This window comes from Podarcis erhardii, assembly GCF_964252035.2.
Source record: "Podarcis erhardii genome assembly, chromosome: 10".
NCBI lineage: Eukaryota > Metazoa > Chordata > Lepidosauria > Squamata > Lacertidae > Podarcis > Podarcis erhardii.
Window position 1 is genome coordinate 37,610,836 of NC_138500.1, and position 22,993 is coordinate 37,633,828.

Below are 22,993 nucleotides of genomic sequence, written 5' to 3' on the forward strand. Positions count from 1 at the left end.
GAGAGGGGAGTGGTTGTGGGCGGGAGCCCGAGCCCCGCCTCTAGCAGGGGGCGTTAGCCCCCTGCCTCCCACTCACCTGGCTGGTGCCCACGCCCATCGGCAAGCACCCAACCAGGTGCCTCCGAGGGAGCGTGTACAGCAGCCTTAATACTGCGGCGCCAGCCCCTCCTCAGCCTCACTCTTCGTCGTCCTGTCGCGATAACCTCATATCACGTGTCCTTGTGTATTCATTCCACTTTGGGGGGATCGGGTCCTCGAACCACAATGGAAGGAAATGACATGGCAACTTCAGAGGTTTCAATGTGGATCTGATGATTTCAGGCATTCAGGCAAACAGCTTCCCATCTGAAACTGAGCTCTATGAGGTATATTCTTACCCTGAAAAAATTACTGTGTGAATTGGCTGTACTGTATATCTCTCCCTTTCTCCAGTTCCCTAAAAAATAATCTGTACTCTCCCTCTATGGTTTCAGAAAATAAACTGTATAAAGTCCAGAAGCAAAACCCCTAAAGTAAGTGGCAGGAAGCAATGTTGGCATGTCAGGGGAAATTTCAGAGGACTGAAGTCAATGGTCAAAATAACTTTGCCTTTTGTTGAATGGGAAGTGATCATGGCTTGCTTGTTATCTTCCTCGGGTTCCACTAATTTGTGTTATTCTGCTAACACAGGAAAACAACATATGTTTCAGATTTCTACAGGACTGAAACATCCAGCCATCTACTTCCCCATCCCCACCCTATGAGATTATAAACAGAAAAAACCTTGCTTATCCAGACATCTCTAATCCAAATACTTTATTTTTTCTGAACATACTTTATGGTTCACTCATATGCCTTCCATATACATGCCATCCCCCATTAAGTAAATATTTTTCCACAGCGTCAGTACTTTCCATTCCTGCCACTTTCACATGGATATAGTTATCAGGGTGCTTCCAAACAGACATGAAACTGGCTGGCAGTCTTTCCTTTACAAACAGGGCACCAGCTTGCTGAAAAGCAAGATCGTATAAATCTTTTTTTCCTATGGCATAACTATACAATGAAATTGCCATGCTGGGCAGGAAAAAGACAATTTGAACATTAGGGGGAAAGCAATGTACACCATGACATACATTGTCATTGGCCTGCAGTTTGTTTGTTTTCTATATGTTTATTAAAGCTTTACAAATGCACAACATTGAAAAATTGCAACAACAAAAGAGATTACTGAGTGCAACTTAAAGTCACAAATGTTTTTGTGCTTTTTGTTCTGGCATGTCCAAGCAAAATACAACATCTGCAAGGCCAGTTCTAGGAACAGAGGGACAATTATTCATAAAGGGATACTGAGTTGTACAGAAGTCATCAGGGTGTGTTACATTTCTTGACAAGTTCAATAAAGTTAAATCCCATGCACAAGTCTATCACTTCTCCAAAGAGCCTATGTTAGAGTCCTTACAACAGTGCAGCTTCTAAGCAAGCTATGGCCATCAAGGCAATTATCATTATAGTATCTTTATTTAAAAAACATGTTTATGCTAATCAGTGAATAGCATTAACACCATTAATCTGGGTTCAAGCTCCACGATCTGCCTAGTAATCCAAGATATCTCATGAAATTCCCCCCACTCCCTCCAAAAATGTCTCATATATTCCCACGACATGTGCCACCAGCACAGTGGAGACATCCCTCTGGGACTGAGTCTTGCACAGTTATTTTGTTTATTAAAACCTTCTTCACTGAGACCGCAGTCCTATGGCCATTTACCTGGTGGTAGACTGTATTGTTTATTGGTTATGTACACTGCTTAGAGAGTTTATGATTAAGCAATCTATAATTTTTTTCTAAATAAATTAATAATAATAATAATAATAATAATAATAATAATAATAATAATAAACAACGAATAGGCCCAATTCATTTACATTTTCCACATTCACTATTAAACAATAATGTAGCATCTTTAGGGTTCATTCTGTAGCCAAACTGAAAGATTAATTACAATGGCTAGTAGTCTTGAAGACACAATGGCGTGAATCTGAAGTACATATGAGTTCTTTTCCAAGGCCACTGCAACTTGCTGACATCACCCATTGAGTTGGGTAGATTTTGAAGGCCTATATTGCTGACTGATCAGAGTGTCTTCAAGTGAGTAGCAGTGCACACAGAAAGTATTTCAAATTTGCCTTGATCATAGAGAATGAGGCACTATGAAAAAAAGGGGGAAAGTTTAATGCAGTAATAAAGCCAGGCAAATAAACTGCATAATCAAATCAGAACCATAAATTGTTAAGGAAAATGAGCTCAGTCTTATTAGATTCTTATGGCAAATTCAATCAGTGATTTATAATCTCACCTGCTCCACATTCAAAATGCTGAGTTATGTTACTGTATCTGTAGGGAAAATTACTTCACATAATAATAAGGCTCCATCTATTTCAAGTATGAACTTGATTAAAGTAACATCTGGGAAAGACGGAAAAAAAAATAAGCTGCTGAGCATCTCACTCTGCAAATTTGTTATATTTGATAGCCCTCATAAATGTACTGTTAGTAACATTATCTTTTTATTTGAATCCCAGGCCTTGCCTTATATCTTTTTCAATACGTTGTATTATGCTTTTAAACTTTGTGATAAAAGCAATTTGTGATGCACTACTTCTAAAAGAGGTTTATTTACTTAAAAGGCAGATTGCCACTGGCTAGGGTAGAAATCTCTCTCTTTCCCCCTCGCCACGTGCAATCCGAAATGATTTCTGCTTCATAATAGCAAAGCTACTGTTAAATGAGTTCTGCTGAAGAAAAAATGGCTTTAATCTCAGAGTCAACATTCAGAATACAGAGGAAAAAATCAATGAAGGTGAAGGTTATAGAAAGAAATGATTTGAATGTACAATGAGGCAGTCTCCCACACAATAAAGGTAGAAAATAATTAGGTCTATCGGAATATACAAAGCACAAACACCCTAGTAAGTGTGTTCTGAAACCACCGCATCATTTTATTGACTTCAGTCGTGTAAATGACTGTGGTAGATAAGTGGATGATGGGCAAAGAGAGCCATAAATTCAGAAGTGCTAAGAATATCTTTCCCAGCAAAGCGCTAGGCATTTTTACTTAGATGTGAGGATCGCTGCGTTCAATGGGGCTTACTCCCTTTCAAGTATGTTCTTGATGATATGAAATGTGTAAAATACACTGAATTTGAGGACAATGTTAATATATTCCAATTTGGATAAAGAAACCATATACCCAGAATAAATCCCAGCTGAAGCACTGCTTTTGTTAAGCGTGGCAAATGTTTAGAGTGCTGATGACTGAAAACTAGGGATTAATTACCAGATGGGGTTAATGGACTAGGGTGATTAACTGATTCTAGCCAGTTGTTAATCCCAAGGAAATACACTGTTTTCAATGTTATCAGTTAAAAACGACACCCTGGAGTCCTGCTATTATTCTTTGCTCATTTATTTTCCAAAAATATTGTCAAAAGCAGAGGCAGGGTAATCAAAATGAATGCAAGCAATAAAATGTCATCTTTGTAACTTTGACTATTTATATAATTTAAGATTATTCAAAAGAGATTTCCTGGGCCTCAGGCTTCAAAGAGGGATATGTCAAGTTAGGCCTTGGACTCCTCAATGCTAAAGACGCGTGTAACTGTGACAACAGAACACACATCTGTGCTGATAGTAGAACAGTAACAATAGCCCCATTCACAAATTACTACATGCAGAGCAATGGCATGTTGACTTGTGCATTGCATGTGGTTGTCTGTAAGGAAACCCCAACAACAGAAATCCTGCTTGCATAGTCAGGTCACCTGGTCTTGTGGGTGCCCCACAAATCCCTAAACAATGGGGGCCCAAAGTACTTTAGGCCCAAAGTACCTGATTCCTTCTGCTTCACCTCAGTAGATGAGGTCTTCTGATGGAGCACTTTTGGTGGTCCCACATGCCCCAAATATTTGGCTGGTGAAGCCATTAGTGTGGCAGCCCTGCCCTGTGGATCTCCTCACCAACAGAGGTTTAGCAGAAGCCAGCCCCTCTCGTTTTTAAGGTGTCTTCAATTTTTTTTCATTCAGGCAGGCCTTTCAAACCCAATATTCTTTGCCAACCAGCTTTTACTGATGATGTGTTGGAAATTTTATATTGTTTTTACTGTGATCGCGTGTTTTTAGTTTGTATACCACCTTATGATATTTTATACAACAGTGCAGGTCAGAAATACAGTGGTACCTTTGGTTAAGTACTTAATTCGTTCCGGAGGTCCGTTCTTAACCTGAAACTGTTCTTAACCTGAAGCACCACTTTAGCTAGTGGGGCCTCCTGCTGCTGCCACGCCGCCAGAGCACGATTTCTGTTCTCATCCTGAAGCAAAGTTGTTAACCCGAGGTACTATTTCTGGGTTAGTGGAGTCTGTAACCTGAAGCATATGTAACCCGAGGTACCACTGTATTTAAATATAGGCTGACATAATCACACAACAGCAAAGAACAGTAGTGGTGCCATAGTGTAAGGTTTGGGTGGTCCATAGCAATATGCAGGCACTTCAGAATATTCAGGGGCAACAATTTTTCTAGTAGGCTTCCCAGACCTGGAAGAACAGCCGTCAGTCTCCAAATGCACGCTGATTCTCTCAAAGTTCAGGGACACGAACCTCAAATGCTGTGTGTATATGTCAAGATGGTGGTGAATGTGTGGAGACATTTGCCATATGATTAGTGAGGAGACTGAGCACAGGTGACCTAGGCAGGGATGTGTGTTGAGCCAATGTAAATCTGTTTATCTTTAGTCACATCACACTGTTTTAGAAAGGATACAGCAATAGGTCTATATAAAACCTGGTTTCACCTTTTAAGCTGAGTTTACTGAAGGAATAGAATGAGAAGCAGGATCGTATCTGTATCCACTACCCTTTACCACAAACTCTGTAAGTGCAGCAGAAGCTGTGACGGGGCTCTACACAAAAGTCTAGACATAACTGGAATGAATTTGGATCATAAGCTTCCAATTTCCACCAGTCCCAGCAAACATAACTAATAGTCGGGGATGATGAGAGTTGGAGTTCTACAACATCTGGAGGGCCACAAGTTCCCCACCTTTGACCTATGCACACAGTAATCTCTCCCAACTGTATACATGAGGTAGGAATTTGTTTGGTCGATTTGGTTTAGAAGCTGCAGGGCTGAAGTCTGGTTTCACATCAAAACTTGGTTGATCAAGTGAAATTAAGAGGCGGCCTGTTATTACAGAAATCCTTTGCAGATTTGGTCAACATATTCCGTGTAATGCATAGCAGTGATGTAGCCTCTCCCCCTGTTAGCTTACGAGTGATAGTTCAAGGATCAGTGTTTCTTTCTGTTGTCTATTATATGATCTGATTTGCTCTTCACATAAATGCTCCAGTTATATAGGCATTATTCTTAGTACCTTAATTTTTTTGTAAGGTTTGGTTTAAGGGAAATGGCAGCAAAACTATATAGTTCATCTTGCCAAACATCTGAATTGTTTCTGTATGATGTTTCATGGGAGTGTTTTGTGACTTTCCTATCCTTCATGGGGTACAATGGGTAAACCTCACACAGCTGATGAAAGCACCACAATTATATAGTCCATCTGCAGTGCTTCTTGCAGTATGTTAAATATACTGATATGGAATCTAAGTGCTACAAATATATTTACTGTTTATATAAAATCCATGGTAATGTACTTTGCCTGAAAGTTTAAACTGCATAATAATGGCCTTTCCCTCAGCAGTTTCGTTTTTTAAAATTATTTTACTGATGTTGTAAAATAACAATGCACTTTCTCTTCTAGATAGGAAAAGATACATCATTTATGGTCCTGCTCTGACTGTGTAAATGACCTCACAGATAAATGGAAAGGGATATTTCAATCCTCCAGTTTATTATTGGTTGATGGCATGCTGGTCTTATCGTTCAAGACAGCGTTTAACTTTGAATAATGTATTATGCTGCCTTTCTGAAATGGTCATTATGAGGTTTTAATGCACCATAAAACAGACCTTACGATCTCCAGCTCGCTAAGATGTCAGTCTAACATATTAATGCAACATATATCTTGGAAAGAAATAGTTTGGCAGCAGCAGTCTTTGCTTCTTAATATTTATTTTAGTATATGGGGGGGGGGGCATTTTAAATTGTTGGATTATTTTCAATTACAACCAGTTAGTAGACATTAAATTGGATTTTTGGCAGGAGCTACAGGAACACCATCTGGGAAACACAGGGGAAGTTGGTCTCAGAGTTCCTGCTCTTTAGGAAGTGCTGCCATGGACTTACAACAAATCCGCTCACCTTCCTCAGTAGGTGGTGTTGCAGACAGACCTCAGACCACGCAAGTGATCTGCTGAATGGCAGGCCGGATCGTTTAAGCCCAAACCCAGTATGCTGTTGTTATTCATTTCCCTAGGGAACTGTAGAGTCACAGGGCCTTGGCACGCAGCTTCTGATTTGGCTCTTAGTATGCCAGATAGAATCAAAACTTGTGAAACACACCAGGGGTGGATCTACACACAGGAAAAAATACCCACTATAAATAAGTCAGAAATTAAATCATTATAATAAAAGAACAAAAAACACTAGGGAAAATAGCAAATAATGATTTTGCTCTCTAGCGCCATCTGGTGTTGCATCTTTATAATGCGTTCAAAACGCTGCTGTTGTTTTTTTACTAATGTAGCTGAGTCACAAGTTGATTCTCTGACCAATGTTATGAGAAACAAAAAGTAGGACCACAATGTGGTCAGCTTGAAAGCAGAAGTAGTCTTTTTAGTTACTTCTTTTCCCTCTACAACCACACACACACCAGCAATTTATATAGGGTAAGAAATATGAAAAAGGTTGTGTTATCTTCAAACTCTTTCTAAGACCATTTTTACTATTTCAGTCACAAAGTGAACAGTCTCTGCACTTCAGACAAACCTTCCTAGTTTATTCCCTCAGCTTGAACCTCCTAGAAGCACAGTTCCTCAAACTGTGAGCTTGACTTATCTCGGGAGGTGCCTAGTGATCTCTTTCAGCAAACTTTCACACAAATCTAGGAAAACTGTGCAAGTTATTTCACTTAAAGTTTGTTTTGTTTCCTTCTGTTTTTCGTAAAGGACTCCGCTAAAGCTGAATCATTTCTGGCAATCTCTTTAATCTGCAATCTGTCTTTCTGCAAGATTCAGGATGCGAGTAATCAGGAATAGAGAAATTATCCATAGCTTGCTCAGTTGTGTTTTGTTTTAAAAGCTGGTCCTGCCATGAAGCATGATGGGGTGACCTGCTTCAGGCAAGCGCCATGGCAAGAGGGAGAATAGATGTGGGAAGGATTTTAGTTATTTACAAAAGTGTTCCTAGAGCACAAGTTAGGGATGGGGGAGAACTTCAGTTTGCATTTAAAGGCAAACTTCACTAATTCACACTTTCCAAAGCAAGATGCAAACTGAAACAGAGTCATGTGAAATTTGCACTTCGCAAAATTCACAGAAATTAAAGTGTGGATTCAATGCATGTATTCGTAAATATGGAAGACAAAATGCATTATATTGGGGGAGTGCTTTGCAAAAATGTGTCTATTAGGTAAAAATGCATACAAAAATGTGTATAGTGTATTGGAAGAAATTAACATTAAAACGCTGCTGAATATTCATGAGAATTTTTCTTTTTTAAAATAAAAGTTCACAAACTGATAGAAAAAAGAAACGGAGAGAAATTGACACGTCCACCTGTTCTGAGCACCACCTCATGTAAAATATTAATGTGGCATGAAACAGATAAAATTAAATATGGAATGGTATATAAAATAATCACCAAAATAACTGGCTATTTCAAAAAACTGCATAGGTCTGTTGGCATAAAAAAGATCTTCAAGAGACACCCACTTCCACATCCCACCCACCTTGCTATTTCTGCCACCGCCAGAATGCCACCCTCTTGCCAAACTCAGTGAGGGGGGGGGGTCTTCCTCAAGGTCTTGCCGTTCATCTTCTTCTTCCCAGGGGTGGGGAAGATGAGCAGCAATGCTGTGTGCCAGAATGCCTCCTTGGTGAGAGTGGGCGGCATTCTGCGTGGTCTGGCTGCTTGTCTTCTCAGCCCTAGGAGCAAGGAAGACAAGTGACAATGCTGTGCATCAGAAACTGAGGCAGGCGGGGCGTCTGCTTCTGTGCTTCCACTGCCTGAGGCAGCTGCTTCAATGCATCTAATGGGTGGGCTGGCCAGCTCTGGCAACCATAGCCTTTCCAATGTTTATGGGCCCACTACCCGTCTTTCAGAAGTCATTTTAAGTTGTTGGGTATAGGTGGAAGGTAGAACAAAATCTAAGATTCCTTTGAGGGGGTTAGAAAATATCCCACCCTGCAGGTGATAAAATGAAGCCTATGAACAATTGCTCTCTGTTTCTTTCAGTTACCTCTCTTCTACAAGAAAGGTCAAGCCAAATGCCTTTTTCATCTCCTGGTATTTGTAGATAAGGACATGCTTAGCAATCTATCTCCCTCAAACATCAAGCAATATATTGAGGATGACACCTGCATTTATGCACTAAAGCCTAAAGGAGCAGCTACTTGACAAATGCATTAGGCGCAATCCTTTGGCATTTTCTTTTGTAATTACCTGCCTTGAGAAAAGTGTGGATGACTTGATCCATGATAGGGCCATTTGGACTGTCATAATTACTTCTACTCTTCTTCACAGAAGAGACACAACCTTTGGGGGCATAGTGGTCCTCAGCCTGCTGCTGATATAAAAGTGCATTCAGTACATCAACTCCCCATTCTGGCTTGGTTCTCCAAGGTTTTTGATTGGATACCTCAGCGCACAGGGCTTAATGCAGGGCCCACCAACCTTTGGGGGCTACAGGGCACCTTTCATAATGAGCCTTCATAAGGGAACTGTTTCCAGAGGAAGATCTCTGAAGGTAGAGAGACTCTGTTTGCCATCAGAGGGTGGTAGGTTTCACTTATGGTGCCTTCACCTTTAGCCCAAGGAACCTTCAGAAGGGAGTTGCTGCCACAGTATAATGTGTATGGGTATTTTAATGAGCTAGATAGAGTGAAATATTATGAGTCATGGGTGTGTGCATGGACTTAACAGTGGACGTATGGGGGGGACGCACCTATATTAGCCACTCACAAAGACAGGCTCTTTGCACCTCTCCTCTGAGATGTAGCTGGCCTCCTGTCAGTGCAGGGAGGTGACTTGAGAGTTAATTGGAGGCTAAGCTGGCACTGTGGATATGGAGAAGCCCGTGTTGGCACAAGCAAACCTTGATGATCCAACCCACTCCAAAGAGTGCCTGCTTGCTTGCTTAGTCCTGGGACTGCAGCCGCTTGCTGTGCGAAAGCTGGGCCTGCCCCACTCTTCATAAGGAAGGTACAGGGGGTGTGCCACTTGTTGGATCAATGTATTATCTCAGTTGAAAGATGCATCTTCTCCTTCTTCCAGCCAGACAAAAACACTTGAACAGTGTCAAAGAGGGTCATGGCTTGGGGAGGAGTAAGCCATGCAGAGAGTGTCTGGGGAAACCCAGCCAGATGGCGTGGTATAAATAATAAAATTATTGTTACTATTATGGCCTGGGGGGAGTTCCAAGGGCTAGCTAGAGAGGCTTGGGTGGCTGCATTTGACCCCCAAGCCTGAGGTTTCCCACTGCTGGTTTAACTGGTGTGAGACTTTAATGTATATCTTTATTTCTGTTTGATGTGATATCATGCATGTGTTACTTCTGAATTGTGACCTACCATGTACACTAAGAACATGGCAGGTTAGAAGTGGAACTGATTCAATGTGTACTTCTGTTTCCCCTGCTGTTCCTAGGACTGGCTATCTGCACATAAAGAATACAGTCCTCTAGAAAATAATTATGAGATTCGCCCACCTACCCCACACACGTGTAGTTTTGTTTTTGTTGTTGCTCCTATTATAATACTCGCAAGAGGGAAAATGAACAATGCAGTGATGGAATTTATGTATATACTATCTAGTATGGACTGTGGAGGAGAAAGGTCAAATTATCACAGCAAGCCCACATAAGTGACTTCTCATTGTTGTATTTATATTTTCACACACTGTGGGGCTGCTGACAAAGGGCAAATGGAAGCCTAGAAGCAATAAATTCCACAGCACACAGCACTGTGATGTTGACTATTCATTCTGCTGCTGCTGCTAGCTTGGATTCTCTTTCTTTTTAAAAAATTATCTGTCATTCTGTCATGATCCTGAAACCCACCCCCCATTGCAGCAAAGTGGAATGTATCTTATGCTACCCCCTAATATTTATCTCATCCCTGAAGGTGATCTTTTTATTTCACAGCAGCACCGATTCATGAAGAAGAAACTAAGAAAGGGTTGTTTTGTCCCTTCCAACTTCTCTCTGTGTAAATTGTTCAAGAATTTGGATTCATCTCTGAAATTAGGCGCTGCTGGAGAGTCTCTAGTCAAGGATAAATCCATGTCCTCATGCAAGTTGACAGGATGGCTCCCTTCAGCATAATCTGTAAGAGGGAAGGTGGATACTTGGCTGCACAAAACAAGTTCTGACCTGAGTAGCAGCTTAAGCTTCTTGAAATGAGGTCATGTAGACTGGAAGGTTTAATTAACAAAAATTAATTAGTCTGTTCTGCTAACATCATCATGGTTCTGGTTCTCTTATGTCAAAAACAGGCTTTCCACACCCTAGCTCTACTCCTCTGAAACAAAGCTCCATTCAAAATATTGACGTAAAAGTATATGTGTATGAGAGAGACAGAGACTTCCGGAAACATGTTCTAAACTGTAAACAATACAAAATACTTGAGAAATGTCAGAAGAACTGTGTGCATATAGTGATTTCTTTCACGGCAGGAAAATGTGTGGAAACTTTGTACTGCAAAAACAAAAACAAAAAACAAAGCCGTTAAAGTTAGTTTAACTATAACTTGCAAGAAAAGAACAGGATACCAAAGGGGGATCAAACTATGATTTATTAACTTTGGGTAGTACAAACCATGGTTTTCTACATTCAGACAAGATGGGAAACTGTGGTTTGTCCCAAACCACAAATGGAAGCTTCACGTTTCCTCCCCACATGTGCAGAAAGTGGGAGGGAGTGTACATAAACATGAGACTTGCTCTAGGGTGTTCTCATCACAATAAAAGAAACCAAGGCTTGTTGTGACATTTAAATGCAGCCAATGTGTGACAGTGTCAGGGTGGAGCTTGGGAAGGTATCACATTTCAATAATATAGCAAATGCACACTCCAGCTTGCTGCTGCCACACAGCTTTCTTCATAGTAAGAGCACACATAAGCACTGCACATGCAGCTTTGGTTAAAATCCAAAGGAATCAATTTGCTTCACTCCAAGAATTGTTTTTGAAGCCCTAAACTGCTTGAAAAGCAAATTTATGGCTCTGGCAATCCCACCTCCAGACACCACCACCTCTGCCTGCTTGCGCAAGGTGGATTAACAGGAAGCCAAGCTGTAGTTGAGCATGTAAGGCTACAATCCTAAGCATACTTAGTTGGGAGTAAATATCATTGAATTTAGCAGGTATTATTTCTGAGTAAATGTGCATAGGATAATTGATGTGCATTAGTGACTCAAGTGCAAATATACAGTCCTAGTAAAAATTAATCCTAGATTGACCTGACCTGGTTTAATAATTTGCTCTGAGCATACCTTTCTGGAGATGATACAAGGTAGTCCTGTGAGGGAGCCAGTCACAGATGGATTGGTGTTCAGGTGGTTTTGCCTTTTAGTCCAAAATTTTACATGTTAACCTTATTATCTGTGATCTCTATGCTCCTTGTTCACTGAACATCACAGTAATAGGATCGGATCTCCCCCACACCACAGACATTGTGGCTATTATTTGCACTGTGAAAGCTTTGAGAAATGCCTATGACTTCACTGAGTGTGATCCTTGCGGCATGGCATGGGGGGCAGAGTTTTAAATGCTTGTTATTAAAATGTGTATGTAGTAAAGCATGCCTCCTTCGATTTTCCTGTAGTAATTTTGCTTTCTTATATTGTCTGCTGCAAAAATAAACCGGGTCTTAAGTTGCTTACTAGAACTTCAGAATTGCCCATACTTGTCTGAGAGGGTAGGGCAGCTTAATCAAAGAGAAGTGATACAACAATGGATATTAAGTAGTTTAAATCTACATTTCAGACTGGCTGTCTGGACTACATAACCTCTTGGCCAGATGCCAGCAGAGTAAGAAATGCGCAAACTCACTCAAGGTGGCAATCGTTTGATCAACACCACACAAAACAAGTAAGATTAACTACATCTATATCTCCATCTCCCTTCTACTCCTTGTGAGCTCAAACTGCAAAATAAAAGCGTATTTTGTATAGAATCATCCCAGAAGATGAATTTTGATTACTTTTGTATGGTAGAAAATTTCAGTTGTTAATCAAGCCTGCTGCATGAACGGTTGGTTTTGCTTCTCTCTCTAACTGACTGGAAGAGTGTGTTGCGGGTGTTCAAACACAGTGGTGTTATTATCACAGTAATATGAAGCTGTATCTGAGGTCTGACAGCTTTTTCTTTGTACAATGAAATTCCTGAGGATGCTAAAGTTCATTGGACATGCAGTATTTCTTTTACAAAGGAAATGCCTGACACAAACATGGCTGCATTTTCTTTTTGCCATTCCAACCTTAACAGCTGAGGAATCCAAGAATTATCTATATATTCTGGGTAGGACCATGTGCACTTTGAAAAAAATTAAATGGCCAAATAACCTCCTGTTCTAGGAGTACACTGTGTGGTTCTAACAATGGAATCTAAACAAGTAAGAACATATTCCTTTGCACATTTGCTCTAAACAAAAAGCTCAGACAGCTTTTTCAAAACCAGTGGATCTAATCAGAAACCATTCTGCCTGTGTTTTTGTGCTGTGATTCTATAGTCTTGTTGAATTATGTGGGGCTTATTTTTGATTAGCTATGAATAAGGTTCGCCTGTTAGCTTCCATGTGTGAATCAGCTCGAGTGGCAGCCTCTGTCCTGGGTCTTCTATTTTGAATGGTCTTTTGAAATAGTTGGTTCCTATTGTTATAGGAATAGTAAACTGGTACTCTGGTACTCTGGTACTCTGCTGGGGTACCAGAGTCTGTTAATGAATACTAGAAACTAATAAAGGGTAGCATTTACATAATATTTAGGATATGAAGGGAAAATACAATCTGCAGAACTGTACCATATGAGAAGTTCCTGGCTTAGCTTATGCAAACCAGCCTGGCTGGGCTAGCTTAGTGCAGAGACATTGCGGGGCGATAGGGAACCAAGCACGGATCCATTAAGGGCGCTGGCAATGCAAAAGAACTGTCCTCTCTGAGGAGTGGACAGTGATAGGAGAATGGGCAGGTTGCCAAGGTGAACAGGGGGCATGGTGTCACAGGAAAATTTGTCCTTTTTGAAATCTAAAGGTTTGCTGGGAAGGAATGGGGCAGAGTTCTATGAGCTATCGTGGAGGTGAGAAGCAGGAACAAAGATGGCATGCAGGATGGCTCGGAATCCAATTCTGGGGGGCAGGGAAGGACAAGCTGCACCTGAGATGGGAATGCTGTAAACTCTGCACTCCCTTCATCTACACTCAGGGTGTACATATGCATTAATAAACCATCTTTCAAACACTCCACCATGCTTTATTTTTCCCCAAAGAGACAAAGACCCTGGCTGAGAGCCAGGACACCTGGATTCTTGTTCACCGCTCAGCAGAAATTGGGGTGGCTAGTAACACTATTTTGAGCAGACTTCAGACTTCAAAGTGGGGGAGTGAAAAATAACTGAAACTGGGAGTTTTGTCCTATGTATAAATGTTAAGTTCTTGCAATACTTTTGTGTAACATATAGCTGATTAACAGGTATACGAGTTATTCCTCTTGGGGATAAACTAGATGTAACATTAAATGTGCACAAGCATTTAACATGTTCAGCTTTTGTTCTTTAAATAGCAGCTGCTGAGGGGCAGATGAGGCTGACCAGGATTTGAACCATGGTGTGCAGGAGGCTTGAAACTCCCCCCTCCTCGCACAAACATAACATGATCCCAATGAAAATCCCCCTTGAGATTTCCCCCCAGAGGAATGTTTCCACAGGAGTCAAAGAACACTTTCCAAATGGGGATAATAACAGTTTTAGGGGAGATTTTCATTGGGATGTGGGAGGATTAACATTCCCCTTAGAACACACCAAGGCCCCGATTCTGATTGTTCGCTACACCCAGCTGCTATTTAAAGAACAACAATCTGATGCATTATTATCATGACGTCTAGTTTGGCCCTTCGATAAGTTGCCCATTATATTAATAACTGGAGTAGTTCCAGAACACCAACTTTTATTAATCCAAGGGATAAAATCCAATAGGAGCTTAAATTTCATGAAAGAATGTGTGTGTGTGTGTGTGTGTGTGTGTGTGTGTGTGTGTGAGAGAGAGAGAGAGAGAGAGAGAGAGAGAGAGAGAGAGAGTCATATAAATATATGAATAAGCTAAAACATTTATCAGTGTTTGTTTAAATGGCAGGCAGGTTACCATGCTTCTCTGTTATTTTCATGTTGGCATATTGTGGCTGTCAATGGTTTATCTGGAATAAGACTAACTGAATTCATTGTTCTGAAAGCACCTGAGGATTAAGACGATCTCCTGTGGTTTTAGCATCTGTGCATCCAATGGGAGGTGGAGGAGCACATACTCGTAATGTGTAATCGAGTAATGGAAAAAGGGATTAAGAAACAATAGCTGTCCTTTGTAACCAATTATTGGCTACACTGTTAATTCTCACTCTTTTTTCAAGTGGGATGTTGTCAGCATTGAATCAAATGTGCATGATACAGGATTCATGCTGGTTTATTGTAATAGGCGACATTTCCTCATTTTCACACTCCATCCCCCTTAATATGAACCGATGAGTAGATTTCTTTTTCTTTGTTTATACCTCCCGCTTTCTAATAGCACACTGTATATTTTATGATCAGGAAAGTCCAGTGTTTTTGACAGGCAGAATAAACATACCCATATCCTGAGCCTGAACATACCTACGAGGAAGTAAAGGCCATGAATTACTGGGAATTACTTGTACTGATATACAAGTGAATTGGTTTAGGACTGAGGCATAAGTCTACATAATTACTGGCCGCCTCCTATATTGCAGGGATAGCCAATGTAGTGCCTTCCAGACGCTGCTGACCTACAATTCCCATCAACTCTACTTCACAAGGCCAGGGATGATGGGAATTGTAGTCCACTAACATCTCAAGGGCACTCCTGACTTACTGTGTTGTAACAGCAGCATGTAGGATTCTGGTGATCCTAGCCCTGGCAGATAGGGAGTTTGTATCCTTGTGCTGATGCTGATTCCAGACGTATTGTGTTATACTTCCCTTTCTGACCCATATGTAGGGGCCATACTTCAGCAAGGTTCTAAATTTTCTTTCTTTTGTTCGGAACATTCCGATGTATTCTAAATGGTTAGAATGTGTTTCTTTTCTGTGCTTTCCTCTTCTCAACTGTTTCCCATGCTTTTGCACTGCCCATGCATGCCAGAAATAAACAGCTAATTGCATTATCACTTTATGGGGCTATATTGTCGAAAGAAATGGTCACCAGTGGTGTGATTCTCATTAAGTATTTCAATCTCCTATCCAAGTACGTTAATTTTCTAATAGCTGGGAACATCAGAAATATCCACTCTCGAAAGCAACAAAAACTAGCAGCATTAGACTGAAAATTAAACTCTGTGCATTTTAGAAAGAAAATGTAATGCTCAAGTTCTGCATTTTACATGTTTTTTTCAACAGCTAAATAATACTAACAACAAATGCCTGTACCTCCCATTTATCTCTCCATCTCATTCCATGGTGTTACTCTCTTGTTATTACATCCGTTTCTCAGTGGTGCCATTTCAGATTTTAGTGAGAGAAGGGGAGAGATTTCAGGAGAAGGCGGAAAATTGTAGAGGAAGGATCAAAAGCTTGTTCTAGGGCATATCCAAGATTAATCTGTGGCGGCACATGCGGCAGCAGGGATTGTCCCCCCCTTTCAATGACGCTGGTGGTGGTCATACAAACTCCTCTAAATATTGGGAAATAAAGATATACCAGGTGATATCAATCATTGGGATATATAAGCAAGCTGTATACATGTAGTTTAAAATGGAATGGCTGTACCTGGCTGAGAACCCACGTTTTCAAGCTGTGAATGTAATCCTTGAGAAAGATCTGAACTGCCAACCTGATAAACATGCACCTGGCCGCGAGATTTGGATCAGTTTTGATCAGCAAAAGTAAACTTACAGTCTAGAAATGGAAAATACACAGATTGGGGCAAGGCTACTTATTTATAGAACTATGTTTTTTTTTAAAGCTGGACTGTTGGAAACCTTATTACGGGTAACAGTAATATTTGCTTTGCTGGAGTATACAGTTGCCTTTTATTAGTAACACAAACGGGCCTCCTTTCAATCTCCCTGGAAAAATGAACCTACAGATGGCTGACATTTGTACTGTTTTGCTTTAACTTCTTTTCAACAAGTTAGAATAACGGAAGGAAAGTCAGAAAAAGAGGGCTTGCAGACTAAGGCCTTTTAAAACCTCTCTTTTCAACTGCCTCCCCACTCCTCTGCTGTTATGAGAACTTTGGATTGTTATAAATATACAGGAGAAAATAATTTGTGATGAATGAGCTGCCTGGCCATTGTAGGATTATGTTTGTATTTTGAAATGCTTGAATAAAATAGTGCTTTGAGCTGTATGTTCTAAAATGCCATTATTCCTGCTGTAGCTGGGGCAGAAGGGAACCATGCTTATGAAACCTCGAAGAATCTAAGGAATAGTTAGTGAAAGCAGATTCCTAAATGCCAGTATGGCGTAGTGTATAGAGAATGTTGGACTTGGATCAGCAACATTTGTTTTTCAAGTCTCTACTAAGTCACAAAGCTCACAGGGCACTTTTGGATGTCAGTATTCTTCAGCATAACCCAAACACAAAATGGGGGGGGGGGAATAATGTGTACAATCCTTACTTAGGGAACTGAGAGACCCACCTTATTTCTTTTATTGTAAGTTGTTTTAAACTGGTTTTAATATAGTGTTTTAATTGTTGCAACCCTGCGCTGGGACCTTAAAAGTGAAGGGCAGGCAAATAATAATACAGATATGATTAGCAGTCATCTGAATCTGTGTACGCACCATACATTTAAAGTATGACTTCACCCAAAGGATCCTTGGATAGTGAAAGCTGTAGCTTGAGGGAGGAAACTATAGTACCCAGGATTCATTGGGTAGGGGGAGTCATGTGCTTTGAGAGCCAGTGTGGTGTAGTTGTTAAGAGCAGTAGACTCATAATCTGGTGAACTGGGTTCGCGTCTCCGCTCCTCCACATGCAGCTGCTGGGTGACCTTGGGCCAGTCACACTTCTCTGAAGTCTCTCAGCCTCACTCACCTCACAGAGGTAGGGGAGGAAGGGAAAGGAGAATGTTAGCCACTTTGATACTCCTTCGGGTAGTGATAAAGCAGGATATCAAATCCAAACTCTTCTTCTTCTTTAAGTGTGTGCTACAGATGCTGCCAAGGGCAAACCAATATGAATGCAGAGAACTACCCTTGACTTGTTCAACTTGCAGCTAATGTGCCCTTATACAATGCAGACTTAAGTGGTATTCTCTGCTATCTGAAGCTTGCAGGGATATGATCATCATTCATTAGATCAGCATCAGAAAGGTCAATGTTGGCAGGATTGCAAACTAACTGAGACACCATCCCACAACTCCAGCCAAGATCTGTTGGCTGGCCTTCTTGGTAGCTTCTTCATTCATAATGGGTTGCTATGAATCTGGGGGCAATAAGATTGAAGCAGCTGCAGTAGTTCCAGAACTGAGGATCAACTGTTAACACAGCATTCCTTGAACCAGGGCTGCCAGTTTCCCCCCATATATGGTGGTTCTGTTCTTTTCCTCTGCTATTAGATGCATGGCATGATTTGGGGAAGGGTGTGTGTGAACCAAACCTGATATCCTGGGGCATATCCAGTGATAGTCATACACAATTCAGTACATTTATTGTGCTAGACAATTATGCTATAAAACACCTAAACACAAACACAGTAATAACATAACAAATGTCAATAATATTAAAGAAGAAAAAATAGAAGTACCATCAGTATCTTAGTGTACCTTAGCGTCTCAAATTTCAGTAGCATCCTGTGCATTGCCAAAATCCGACACCCCTGCCTCTCACCTTCTGTTAGACTTCATAGCTGTGGCGGCTGATGCAGTGCCCCAGAATTTTCACGCCTGGTGAAACTGAACAGCTCACACTCTCCTCTATCTGCCTTTGGTACCATCAGCGAACTCAGCTTCAGATTAAACCTCAGAGTTCCCAAAACAATTTGCAGCAATATTATCTAACACTTTTTTGTTGTTGTTTTTTTTTGCAGCCAGTGCAAAAAAGATACACTTCATGTGTCACAAAGCTGTTAGTGTCACTCAAAAGAAATAGTACTGTTTCTTCCAAGGTGTTCCTGCTTCCATATGTCAACAGACATTTCAGAAATCTCTCTTGTATTACTATGTAAAGGACAGATTAACAGATAGTGAATAATATCTTCCACCTGAAATTGGCCACAAACACAGAACCTGCCGTCATAAGCGACCTTGTTGCAGTGACCACCCAGAATTGCAGTAGCATTCGAAATTGCAGCTCAGTGAAGGCATTTCTTAAGAGATCTATTCATTTCAATAGGTCTACTCGGAATGTGACTAATGTTGGCTATCACCCACTGTCTCTAACTTAAAAATGGCCTCAAGAGCAGGCTGACATAACCACATTCCAGAAAACATCAAAAGGCATAGCAGGGACTTCCGGGTCGGCGCCATCGCCGAATGGCGGACTCCCTCCGAGCTCCGGAGGGAGCCTGCACGGCAGGGGCTGGGTCCTACCGCACCGGCGATGCGGGGACCCTTAAAAACCACGGCCACGGGGGCCGTGGACATGGAGACTCGGCTGACACCGTCAGCGCCCTCCCGACTCGTGAAGGAGCCTTTTTAAAGGCTACGGATCGGGTGCCGGGGAGAAGCGTGGTGTTTTGAGTCCTCTGCTATCCCTGCCGTGCGAAGCCGCATGCCATTCGGCGGAGAGCGCTGGCTTCTTCCTTTGAAAATTCGGACCTAAAAGAACAACCTGTAAGTAATTGGAACTTGGACTAAAAAGAGGGATAAAAATTTTAAAAATTTCGGAGCGAGCGGGGGAGGCGCAAAAAAGGAAGTCAGCCACCCCCTCCATTGTAGAAGGATCAAAGCAAAGGATCTGATAACTAAGATCGGAGTAACATCATTTTGGCAAGTTTTTAACCTCACGAGTGAAGAATATGAGATTGAGCTGGAGGAGGAAAGTAGAATTCGGACTTAAAAACAACCCCCCCTGGAACCCCGGGAGCGATCGATGACGGAGTTTGGAGAGGAGAAAGGCAAGTTTTGACAGCTGTCAAAGAGCTGTCAAAGCGGAAAATAAGATAGAGACTATGTTACAAGGACTTTGCTGGTTATATTTGTTATAAATTGGATACAAATTGTTTCAAATAAGGATTACAAAGTTACTAGGGCTAATGGATGCGATCTGGAAGAGAACTCAGTTTTTGCAATCCACCTAGAGGAGCCGAGGGATATTACAAGTTTTAGCTGGAAATTGGAACTGAACTGTTTATCTCCTGGGAAACTGCAGAAATGGAACATTATTATGACTACAGAGGCCACTACATCGAAGAAGACAATGGAATCATCTGTTGTGGAATGAAAGGAACTTGACGTAATGTTTTGTTTCTGAATAACAAGCCTCTGTAAAGGAACTAACTTTTGGAATTAGGACATTTGTGCAGGAAAACAGGGACAGAAAGAAATAGAAAGAGGAGTCTGATCAATAAGAACAACAAAATAACAAGAATTGGACCAAGTCAAAAGTGGGGACATTTGGGACATCCAGATTTGACAAGCTTAAGGATTATAATTTGGAGTTTTTCACTCCTGGATATAAAAATCTGGATGGAAAAAATGGGCCTCTCTTTGAGACAGAATCCTTCCATGAATGGACACTCGAAATTAAAGAGGACTGGCAAAGGACTATGATTTAGAGAGACGTGGAAATATCGGACATTGAGGAACATTGGGAACGCAACCGGGAAAAGGGGGGGTGGGAAATGTGGAATCCTTAAAGGCGTAAACTATGTTTTATTTAGGCTATATACATTTATATGGTATTCTAAAGTGGGGAACTCGTGGTGGGAATAAGCCGATTTTAGGGGAATGGAAAATAATGTTGTTGTTTTTTTTTTAAAAAAAAAAATTGGGTTAAGGATAACAAGTTTGAATTGAGGAGAAGAACTTGTTGAGATCATTTGAGAGATTTGGAATACAAGGGGGGGAGGGAAGGGGAAGTCCTGAAAGGATGTAATTGGAAAAAGATTTGAAATTGGATGTTTTATTAATTTGTAATTAATTGGAAAATTTTAATAAATATTATTAAAAAAAAACAAAAAAACAAAAGGCATAGCAGGGAATCACCACACATCTATTGTCTGCCAAGAAACCTGAGAAACGTTTTCTCCATGTAACGGCCAGATTTAAGTGTCCATTAATTGGCCATAACTTAGGCCATCAGCTCTGACCCGCTCTCAATTCCTTTTCTGATTTCCTCTGCCTTCAGTAATTAACACCAAGACCTGGCAGTGTCTGGCATTCAAAATAAATCCACACAATGGCTAGTCGAAATTTGCAAGGGGTGCTCTGCTCCAAGTTTCCCATGTGATCTGTCCCAAAGGAAGAGTCCTCCCTGCAACAGTGTCATCTTGAAAGAAGAAGGCTAAAGTGGTGATGGTGGGGAAATGGAGAGGGATTGTCCAGCAGTGGGAAGGGCACAAAGAGAAGTCTGCTCTTCTGGCCTTCATTAGGCCCGGAAGTCTTACTAACAAGAAATTCCCAGTGCAAATGTACCAGAGGTAAAGGCCCAGAAGCCCAAGCAAACTGCAGTTGCCATAGATCTGTGTTCCTGGAATTTCCAGTTAGTTGTTACTTGACCAACCACTCCCCTTTGACTTTCCCCATTGCTACTGCTGAAGGTAGAAGTGATGGAGAAGTGAAACTGATTGTAGGGTAGATTTGGAATTGAGTTGAATTTCTTTGGAAAATCCTGGGCTTTTGTGTATGAGTTCTCAGTAATCTGCAAAGAACAAAAACCTGAAACAACAGCCCTTTTCTAAACTGGAAGTGCGGATGTGAAACTTACCCATGTTTACAGAGAAGTTAGAATGAATTTTTATCTCCTTTCTGCATTGCTGGACTATGGATGCTCCCTGTATAAAACCTTTCTTGATTTAGTGCTCATCCACACTTTTGCTTGATCCGTATTTTCATTGTATTGTGTACCAATTAATTCCATCAGGTCTAAGAGCTTTTCCTGTTGCTCCATGGCTGTGCCTTGAGAAAATCCGATCTTACTCGCTGAGTCAGGTCTTATCAGATGCATGGAAAATCTGAAGAGAGATTTGCTTAACGGAGCTTCAATTCAGCGGGTAAAATCAGATTTCCGCAAGGCACAGCTGCAGAACAACAAGAAAAGCTCTCAGACCCAGGGGAATTAATCAGAACACAATGTGATCAAAATATGGGTCAAGCAAAAGTGTGGATGAGCTCTTATTTTAAATGCTCCCTAGAGTCAGTCAGGTCCAGCCTGAGATGTCTTGCTACCTGAGGCAATGGACCCGACAGCATCCTTCTCATTTCATGAACAGAAGCCAGCTAAATTGGCAGTTAGAAATACTTGTCCTGGAAGCCATGCATGTCAAAAAGGATGCTACCCTGCTCAAAGGATGCAGCTCACATCATTTTGAACTCAAGGTTATGACTTCTACTGGTTTAAATGGATCTGGATAGGCCTTCAGTGTGTGTTTTTCAGAAGGCCAACATTAAAAATTAAAATATAGGCTGCAATCCTATACCCACTGATCTGGGGAGTATGTCCCATGGAATTCAGGGGTACTTACTTCTAAGTAGACATGCATTGGGTTGTGCTGTAAGGTAAGGCTAGGATTCTCTGTACACTTACATAAGAGTAAGCCCCATTGAACTAGGTGAGACTTACTTCCAATACATGTGTGTAGGACTGCACAGCGTTTCATAAACTATAGCAGTAATAAGTAGTTATACTTTAAAAATGATGAATAAGCATGTGATGTTAGGTCATCATTGTATCAAGCTGTGTCTGTTTTTAAAGTACTGTATAGCACATTCAATTTGCTGTTTTCATGTTCTGTTGATGGGAACATGGCTAACAAGTTTTGGCTATGCCAATTCTATGCTCTCAGACAGTTTGTGAAATGATAATGAAAATAACTATCTTCAGTATTCTTATGTACAGCAGTGGACAACCTGAATAGACTCACACATGGAAGAGTTGCCTGTAACAGGGTGTGGCAAGACTTGGATTATGATGACCTTGCTGACATCTTTGTCCACCAGCTTAGAAAAACTGGATGGGGCTGTTATATATATTGTGAAAGAATATTTACTCAGTCCTAAAAGTCTTATTGAGACAGTCCATTTCCTTCAGTATTTTGCCACTTATGAAAATCATTGAAATAAGAAATTCTGTCTAAGAATGTTCAACTCTCATTAACTGACTCTGTTTTCCTTCTGTATTCAGAAAGGAATTTGATACAGAACTTCATTTTTTTTTGGGGGGGGGGAAATAATATTTATTACTTTTCCAACAATCCAAACACTACAAAAAAGAACAACAACACAACACAATACAAAAACACCACACAACACCAACACATCAAACCAACAAAACAAAACAAAACCAATCCAAAACACATCAACCAATTTCAGTATCTTATCTTTCATTCACTTATTTCAACGACCTCCTCACACCTCCCTTTTTGTATTCCACCTCTATTAATTGTTTCAGAAATTCCTTTCCATCTTCCTCTGTTTTCTATCCTATAATTATCTTAACACATTCTAACCT

General features: G+C 40.9%; 2 long non-coding RNA genes across 2 annotated transcripts in view; both read left to right on the forward strand.

Moving 5' to 3' along the window:
* The window catches only part of LOC309351003, a 124,904-nt gene that overhangs the window by 100,138 nt on the left and 1,773 nt on the right, over window positions 1-22,993 (forward strand). The window lies entirely within an intron of this gene.
* LOC309351010 lies at window positions 263-22,690 on the forward strand. The gene is made up of 3 exons (XR_014160638.1): window positions 263-365; window positions 12,141-12,245; window positions 22,667-22,690. It is a non-coding gene; the product is annotated as an uncharacterized lncRNA (long non-coding RNA).